General features: G+C 49.9%; 1 protein-coding gene across 2 annotated transcripts in view; it reads right to left on the bottom strand.

The window, feature by feature from the left end:
- The window catches only part of LOC103741529 (immunity-related GTPase family M protein 1-like), a 21,691-nt gene that overhangs the window by 6,527 nt on the left and 5,513 nt on the right, over positions 1-9,651 (bottom strand). The window contains exon 1 of one of the 2 annotated variants that reach the window (XM_008842357.3): positions 796-1,894. The exons of the other annotated variant lie outside the window; for it this stretch is intronic. The gene's annotated coding sequence lies outside the window, so the exon portion shown is untranslated. Of the gene's footprint in view, positions 1-795; positions 1,895-9,651 lie in introns of those variants that run through there. 2 annotated transcript variants of the gene reach the window in all.

Raw genomic sequence — 9,651 nt, 5'->3', positions numbered from 1 at the left:
AAGCAATGCCCGTGGAGGTCAGATGAGGCTGTTGGATCCCCTGGGACTGGAGTTACGAGCAGTTGTTAGCTGCCATGTGGATGCCGGGATTCGAACCTGGGTCTTCTGCAAGAACAACCAGTGTTCTTCACTGCTGAGCCATCTCTCCAGACCCAGAAGGTTTTATATCTTGATTTTTTAATTTAATATATTTTTATTTTTTAAGGAGCCAGTGGGATGGCTCAGTGGGTAAAATCACTTGCCATTATGCCTGACATGAGCTTGATCCCCAGGATCCACATGGTGGGTAGAAAGAACCAGGGCCAAAATTTGTCCTCTGATCTCCATGTGTACGTTGTGATAGACAGACAGACAGACAGACACACACACACACACACACAGACACTTTTCAAAATGTCAACTACTAAAATGTTCAAACTGTGGTAGACACAAAGTTCACTTAGATTCCCAACCCTCCAAGCCAGGACTCCTAGTCCTTGGCTGTTCCAGACAGAGAACCAGAGAGTTTTACATAATCCCTGGATAGCCCTGTGCTGCCTGTGGGAGGTTCAGATTCTGAAGTCTGGCCCTAAAGGGAAAACCAGAAGACGCTGAGACTCCCCAGGAACTCCCCACTTTCTCCAGGCTGGGTCCGAGCCCAAGACCAAGGCCAGGCGCACACAGGTGAGAGCAGCAGAGAGAGCCGTGCTATGCATGGCCAGTGGAGCAGCCCAGCGCTGCTGCCCGGTGTCAGGCTTCTGTGTGGTCTCGTGAGCAGGCTACTGGCCAAGCTGCACCTAGGAGCCTCTCACCTACCTGCCCAGAAGCTTCCAAAGCCGGAATCCAGGCCCACGATGTTCAGGACGGAGAGAAGCAGGTGTGGGGAGCTGGGGTCCTCCTAGGAGGGAGTGGAGGAGGAGGAGGACAGGAGGAGCAGCAGCCGGGCAGCCTGGGCTCCTGGTTCCTCCCCGTCCCTGCTCCACAGGCCGCCCTGGCTCCCACCCTTCAACTTTCAGCTCTGAGCACTGCCTGCTTCCCCCACTTCCCCCACGGTGAGGGGACGGCTACGGAGCAGCTTTCGGTTTCCATTCCTGGAAATGGCTGGTTTGCAGAATTTGGTGCACGTTCTTCTTCAGAGGGGGTGGAGCTCTGCCAGATGGCCTGAGTCCAGACCCCTGGAGTCAGATGTCTGTCCAGGGACCCTGATGGCCAGCCTGGGGTCAAGACCTGCAGGGTCTGCCCCTGTGGCTTCCCCACCCTCTCAGAGGATGGCACCTAACCCTGGGCAATGCCACCTTCAGACCCAGTGAGCCCAGTCCTCAGGCAGCCGCAGACTGTCCACAAGGTGGTTCTCCCTGGCCGCAGTTCCTCCTGCTTGTCCTCTTGGTCCCTCCCACCCCACTCAGCTCACAGGCATGAGCTTCCTCCACCATGGAGTCCTTGTTATGGACCCTCGGTCTCATCGCACTTACTCCAGAGTCCGGGACCTCTGATGCCGTCTCTTCTCACCTCAGATTCCTCCGAGCCTGGGAGACAGTTCCTGGTTCACCCTCTGCCTCTTCCCACAGGCAGTGCCACCATGCTGGGCTATGTCTTTGGAAAAATGCTCCAGATTATTGGGCACAGTGCAGCTGCTGAGTGTCTATCAAGCTTTCACACCATGGCCAGAGCAGTGCTGGGGTTGTCAGGCAAGGCAGGGCGGCTGGATGAGCACCAGGTCCTGAGGGTGTCCCGTGGCTGCGTCTCACTGTCACTGACTTCCTGTTCCCACATTCTGTTTGGGCTGCTGTGTATTCTGCCCAAGGTCCCTCTCTCACTATTCAGAGAGCTGGAGGAGCACTTCCCACAGCGGTGCAATCCCATCCTCCCCTGTCAACCACCCCCTGGATGCCCAGTCCTCCTTCCCAGAACAGTACAGCTTCCAGAGCACCCAGCCTAGCACCTCAGTGCTGTGGCCTTCATGATTTTGAAGTCAGAAACTCCTGCCTCACACATACCAAGTAGTTCACTATTATACACAAGTTTTGATCCAAACTGAGTTCACAGCAGACATGAAAAACTGGGGCTCAGGTCTCTACAGAAGTCACAACTGGCTGTGAGATCCTGGGTCTCTGCAGAAGTCACAATTAGCTGTGAGATCCTGGGTCTCTGCAGAAGTCACTACGGGCTGTGAGATCCAGGGTCCCTGCAGAAGTCACTACTGGTTGTGAGATCCAGGGTCCCTGCAGAAGTCACTACTGGTTGTGAGATCCAGGGTCCCTGCAGAAGTCACTACTGGTTGTGAGATCCTGGGTCCCTGCAGAAGTCACTACGGGCTGTGAGATCCTGGACAGCCCTTTGACTCTCCACAGATCTCATGTCTTCATTCTCATTTGGGAGCAGCAGATGGACATGACCAAACATGACAGATGCATGTGTAAAAGCATCACAGTGAATCCCATCCATTTGTGCAACTAACCTGTATTAGTTATTATTGCAGCCGAGGATGTCTGTTTGTAGAGTGCTTACCTAACATGCACAAGACCACAGGTTCTGGGGCTGGAGAGATGGCTCCCAGTTAAAAACACTGGCTGCTCTTGCAGAGGACCCATGTCCCATTTCCCAGCACCCACATGGCAACTAACAACCATCCATAGCTCCAGTTTCAGGGAATCTGATGCCCTCCTCTGGCCTCTTTGGGCACTGCATGACATGGATGCACCATACATGGAGGCATAACACTAGTAAAATAAAAATTTAAAAAGGCCATGGGCTCTGTCTCTAGCACCTCATACAACTGGGTGTGGTGCTGCCTGCCTCTCATCCCAGCACTCAGGAGAGGCAGAAAAATCAGTAGTTCAAGGTACATAATGAGTTCCAGGACTGCTTGGGCTACCTGCAACCCTGTCTCAAAAGTAATAATACCCAGTTCTTGGGAGGCAGAGGCAGGGGGATCTCTGAGTTTTAGGCTAGCCTGGTCTACATAGCAAGTTCCAGGCCAGCCAGGGCTATATAGTGAAATCCTGTATCCATAAGCCAAAAGTAATAATAATAACAACAATAATAATAATAAATATCTGGGTCTAGAAGGATGGCTCAGTAGTTAAGAGCACTTGCTGCTCTTGCAGAGGACCTGTGTTTGGTTCCTAGCACCCATGTCTGGCAGCTGACAACTGCCTGTAACTCCAGCTCCAGGGGATCCAATGCCCTCTTCTAGCCTCGGTGGGCACTGCACTTGAATGTGTACACACACACACACACACAATTTTAAAATAATGTAAAATCTTTATATAAATAATTAAAATAACAATAATGATCTATATTCAATCTACCCAGGGCCTTTGCAGACAGGAGAGAGGGCAGGACCATGGAGGTTTGTAACAGGGTGACCCAGCAGTTTATCATCAGCTACTTCAGGCAGGGACTGCAGATTCCAAAAGTTACACAACCCTGTGTGCCCACGTGACTGAGAAGAGCTGAGGGGGTGCTGAAGCTGGCCGTGACTCCCCTTCCTGTTCAAACAGCCCAGACTGCAAGGTGCGCTTTCTCTTTAGGGAGCAGTGAGGGCTGGATGGGGTCTCCTGAAGAGGAGGGAAAGGAGCCCTGGGCTGCCCACTCTTTGAAGACAGTAGGAGTGTCAGCAGACCTGCAGGCCAGACTTCTGTCCCTGAAACCCCACTGGGCACATTACTGTGCATGGTCAGTGTTGCTGTCTGTGAGGAACTCAGCACCAGGGCTTTGGATTCACTGGGAGACCTGAGGCCCCAGGGTGGGTATGTGTCCCCTGATTTGCCTGGGATCTGTTGGAGTCAGACTTCCCCAACAATGGGTCCTATCATTGGATCAAATCACAGAGATTACATAACTCATGGACCTCAAAGACACTGTCCCTCCTCTCTCCAGGAAATTTTAATGTTTTAAAATTTATTTATTATTGTGTATGTGATGTGTGAGTTCCATTGTGCACAAGCCACAGTGTACATGTGGAGTCAGACAGCAATTTCCTGGAGTCAGTTTGTTCCTTCTGTCTTTGCACGGGTTCTGGGGAAGAACCTTTACCTGCTGAGCCATCTTGCCAGGCCCTGTCTTCAGGAAATTTTGAGACAATAAAAAAAGTTGACTATCCAAAGAGCACGTCATTTCCTCATAGCGAGCAGCATTTCCCAAAATTAAGCCTGCAGCAGGAAACTTCCAGAAAGTTAGTGACAGGAAAAGTGAACATGTTCTGAGAAGCAGTTAATTAAGGCTCAGAAGAGCAGCTGCAGTGGGAGGGCGTGGTGGTGCTCACCTGTAATCCCAGCACTCAGGAGACAAAGGCAGGTGGATCTGCGTGAGCTCCAGGCCAGCCTGGTCTATGTATCAAGTTCTAGGCCATCAGGGCTATATAGTGACCTTGTTTCAAGAATAAAATAAAACTGTGGGGCTGGAGAAATAGCTCAGGGGTTAAGAACACTGGCTGCTCTTTCAGAGAACCTGGGTTCAGTTCTCCTGGTTCCCAGCACCCACAAGGTATCTAGTGAACATCTCTTTCTGTCTGTCACAGGAACCACCATGATCCCTGTTCTCCCCTTCCTCAAATGGCTCACAAAATGCTTGTCAGTGACACTCAACAGAGTGATCTTGTGACCTTGAAACAGTAGAAAGCAGACCAAGCCGTGTATGACAGACAGGACAGGCAACAGTGGACCCTGGGAGCCAAAGAGTTAACCTTGATGGAAGATACCAGCTGGTCCCATCAGCAGTGGGAGCAGCAGGCTTTTACTTGACTTTGGGGAGTAAGCTAATTGTCAACAGCCAGCCCTCTGTCTTGGGCATGAACGCTCAAGTACACTGATCTTGCACTTGCTGTGCTCACCAGTGTCGACTTAACTCAGGAACGGTGAGTTTCTCCTGTTGATGGTGTCACAGGTTAGTCTGGACCCTTTGATGATGCTGAGGGACTGTCACGATTGAGTTAGTGAGAAATCGAAAGGACGGGAAAGGAAGGAGAGACACCGCCCTAACCGGCCCTCAGCTGAGTTCCTCATGGATTATAGTCTCAGCCGGTCAGCACAGCTCCGTGCAGAGTCTGGCTTAAAGGGGACAGACAGACACGAGGACAGAGATGCTTAGTTATGTTTCCTGTTGCTGTAATAAAATACTCTGACCAAAGCAAGGTTTGGTTGAGGGCAAAAGAGTTTGTTTGGCCCACAATTCCAGGTTACAGTCTGCTGTGGGGAAGTGAGGGCAGGAACTTGAACTGGCTGGGGCTGGTCATATCACATTCACAGTCAAGAGCAGAGAGCAGAGAATTAATGCACAGCAGCACCTGGCTCATTCTTACACAGTAGAATCCTCTGCCTAGGGAATGGTGATACCTACAGTGGTCTGGTCTTCCCGCTTCAGTTAACATAAGCACACATAAGTAAGACAGTCGCCCATAGAGGGGCTCCCAGGCCACCCAATCCAGACACGTCCTCATTTAGATGCCTTTCCTGAGATTCTAGATTGGGTCCTGTTGACAGTTAAAACTAACCATCACAGATGCCAAGCCTTCTAGTCCCATTTTAGCCACACACCAGGAATCTGTAGTCTTAGGTAAAGAGTGTGTTTTAGCAAAAGCAGCTTTTACATTTTTGCAAAATAACATAGGAAACTGTCCTACCCCACACAGCAGTGTTATCTATAGTAAAGCTCATAGAAATTAATAATATGGGGCCTTGGAGAGATGGGTCAGCGGTTGAGAGCAATGACTGCTCTTGCAAAGGACCCAGTTCAGTTCCCAGCACCCACATGGCAGCTAACAATGGTACATAACTCCAATTCCAGGGGACTCTGATGCCCTCTTCTGACCTCCACAGACATTATATGACACGGGTGCGCTTACAGTAAAGCTCATAGAAATTAATAATATGGGGCCTTGGAGAGATGGGTCAGCGGTTGAGAGCAATGACTGCTCTTGCAAAGGACCCAGTTCAGTTCCCAGCACCCACATGGCAGCTAACAATGGTACATAACTCCAATTCCAGGGGACTCTGATGCCCTCTTCTGACCTCCACAGACATTATATGACACGGGTGCGCTTACATACATGTAGGAAATATACTCATACACATTTTTTTTTTTTTTTAGTCTTTTTGAGACAGGGTCTCCCTGTAGCCCCGGTTGTCCCAGAACTTGCTATGTAGACCAGGCTGGCCTTGAACTCACTGAGATCCGCCTGTCTCTGCCTCCTGAGTGCTGGGATTAAAGGTGTGCACCACCACGCCCAGCTGTTTGTTTTTTTTAATAAATATTTTTAAAATAAAGTAATAATGTATCAATTGTCTGTGTGGCCTTCAAAACTAGTGGTCCTTTAAGTTTATTAAGAGTAAACGAAGCAGGAAGGCTTCTTTAGAATCTTCGTTGGTTTGTTCATCCCCTATGCAGCTGTCCGGAACCCACTGGTTTTCGCTTGGTCGTAGAGGCTCCCAGCCTGTCACACACCAGCCTGTGGCCTGACCTGGTATTTTAGGGCAAACCCTTTGAGGCATGAAGATGGAGGCAGAAGAAGCCTCCGTTGTCATACGTGGTTTATGCGTGTTTTCCATGTAGTGACCATGCAGCATTCCATGTGTCCATTTCCTGTCTATAGGCGTGTCTGTTCAGGGATCCCTGCAGTGTCTTCCCTCCACAGAGCAGCAGTTGGAGACACACACACACACACTGGCTGTGAATGCCCCGAGTCACCTGTGTACCTGTTTCTTTATTCTCTTTGGGTGGGAAGATTCAGGTTACGGATGGAGCCCAGGGTCTTGTACACACAAGGCAGGTGCTCCACCCCTGGGCTGCATCCCCAACCCTGTGTACAGTTTGCTATAAGGTTTAGACCCAGGGGAACCACTCGATCATCTGACCTTTTACCTACCACATAAAGAACGCATTGCTTCCCAGCTCACCTCAAATTTCCTATTCTTAAACTTTTGCTTATTTCTCATAGTATTGGAAGACTAGGTAGGACTTATCTACCTCTTATTTCTCAAGGTATAATCCATGGGTGCATGACCTAGCTGGGTATGGTGGCACACACCTTTAGTCACAGCACTCGGGAGGCAGAGGCAGGTGGACCTCTGTGAGTTCAAGGCCAGGGTGGTTTACAAAGCAAGTTTCAGGACAGCTGGTGCTACAGAGAGACCCTGTTTAAAAAAAAAAAAAAACACGCAGGTGTTAGATAAATGCTTTGCCTCAAAAGGCTAATTCAGAAGTCATTTTCTCTTGCCCTACTATGTAAAGTACTTTCTAGAGCAAACACAGGCCCAAGGCACATACCCAGCAAGAACTACAGATGCTCAGAACACACAGCAATTGGTTTAAAATTTCAGCCAGAAGACCTGGGTTCAAATCCCAGCACCCATATGGCAGCTAACAACTGTCTATAACTCCAGTTCCAGGGGCTCCGATGGCCTCTTCTGTCCTCTGCAGGCATTGCACAACACAGATGCACTTACCTACAGGCAGACAATACACTCATACACATTAAAAAAAAAAAAAAAAGAACAAAAGATAAAGTAAAAAGGCTGGCCTGGTCTAAAGGAAACCCTGTCTCAAAAGTCAGAATATATATCTGTAAAAGTGTGTTAAAGGAATAAGCTGAGTTGGTGCTTAAGTCCCAGCTGTCCAGAGTTGCTGTTTACCCACTTCCTCCCTCTGTGCTGCCAGGTGTCCAAAGCCCACGCGCAGGCACTGACTGCATCTCCTGTAGAAGCTGTTGGAATTTGATCAAAGGGCAACAGAGGCAAAAAAGAAAAGGAGGGACTGGGAAGATGCCCCAGCAGAAAAAGTGCTGGCCACCCGTGAGGACCAGAGTTCAGATCCCCGGAGCCCATATTCAAGTGTGGTGGCCTGCCTATAATCCCAGCACTTGGGAGGCAGAGATGGGGCAGGCTGGCTCGTAGTCTCACTGAAGCATGAGGTCCAGGTTCAGTGAGAGACTCTGCCTCAGTAAATAAAGTGGAGAGCAGTCGAGGAAAACTCCCAGCATCAACTTCTGACCTCCACTTTCATGAGCACACACATGCAAATGTACCTATACACACACCTGTGCCCCTACACACATGTGAAGACAGACGGACACACACACCACACACACACCATACACACATGCACAGCACACATACCACACACACATACATACCACACACACCACACACACCACACACTACACATACCACACACACCACACACTACACATACCACACACACCACACACACTACACATACCACACACACCACACACACACTACACATACCACACACACTCCCACACACACTACACATACCACACACCCCCCACACACACTACACATACCACACACACCACACACACTACACATACCACACACACCACACACACACTACACATACCACACACACTCCCCCACACACTACACATACCACACACCACACACCACACACACACACACACACACACACACACACAAAGACACTGAAGAGGCTGAGGCCAGAGGCTTGACTCTGTCTGTGCACCCGGCCAGGTAGCTGGACCTCCATCTCCCCAAAGCCACAGTGTCAGACATCTCTGTACACAGTGATGACCCTGCTGTGGTTCCCTGTGATGTGATTCACCCAGAGGTTCGGGTGTTGGAAGCTTGGTCTCTGGTGTGCTGAATGGAGATGATGGGTGATAGAATGTCAACAATGGGACCTTTGGGAGATGTGGCATGAGGGAGATGCTCAGTGGGTAGAGTGCTTGCTATGCAAGCAAGAGGCTTAGATCCCACGTGAAAGCTTTGTGTGGCAGCGTGCACCTGCAGGGCCAGCACTCAGGGATGGGAGGACGTGGGAACAGGATGCTCCTTGGAGCTTGTTGGTCAGTCAGTCAGCCCAGTCTATAAGCTCCAGGTTCAGTAAGAGACCTTGTCTCGAAAAACAACGTGGGCAGCTCCTGAGGAACCACATCTGAGGCTGACCTCTGGCCTCTGCCCACATGTGTACTCATGAATGCACACCCACATACACGTGAACACACACACAGATGTGGTCTAGTGGGAGATAATTAAGTCACGGGGGCATTTCATAGGAAGGGGTGAATCGTGCTCTCTAGGACTCAGTTGTTCCCCTAAAGACTGGGTCATGATAAACACAGAGGGACCTAGCCCCTGAATCTTTCTGGCTTCCTGTCTCACCCTGAGATCTCTTCCACATGAGCCCCTGCCAATGAGATGGCCTTACCAGAGGCACATCTGATGGCCCACACCACTGGGGACTTCCAGGCTCCAAAGCAGTAAACAAACCTCATTTCCTTTTATTTTACCCAGTCTCTGGGACTTTCTTGTAGCAGTAGAAAGTTTGAAAGTAGAAAGGTTGCTGTTCGGGTATTATAAAAGCCACTCTTCCCTGGGCTGGCTCAGGGGTCAGCACCTGCTCTTGGTGGTTTCCTTGAAGAACCCGGATCACGTGTTTCAATGAAATATCCTTAGCTGAGCCAGTGGTATGGCTCAGCGGGTAAAGGTGCCTGCTGCCAAGCCTGATGGGCTGAGTTTGATCCCCGGACTCAGTGGTGTAAGGAGAGAACCAACTACCACAAGTTGTCCACTGACCCTCATGCACACCATGGCATGTGTACACTCATAAACACAAAATAAATAAAATGTGATTAAATTTTTTAAGAATATAGGGGCTGGAGAGATAGCTCAGCGGTTAAGAACACTGGTT

Source organism: Nannospalax galili, unplaced genomic scaffold (genome assembly GCF_000622305.1).
Source record: "Nannospalax galili isolate Female #2095 unplaced genomic scaffold, S.galili_v1.0 scaffold940, whole genome shotgun sequence".
NCBI classification, from domain to species: Eukaryota; Metazoa; Chordata; class Mammalia; order Rodentia; family Spalacidae; genus Nannospalax; species Nannospalax galili.
This window is presented reverse-complemented; position numbering and strand designations above follow the sequence as displayed.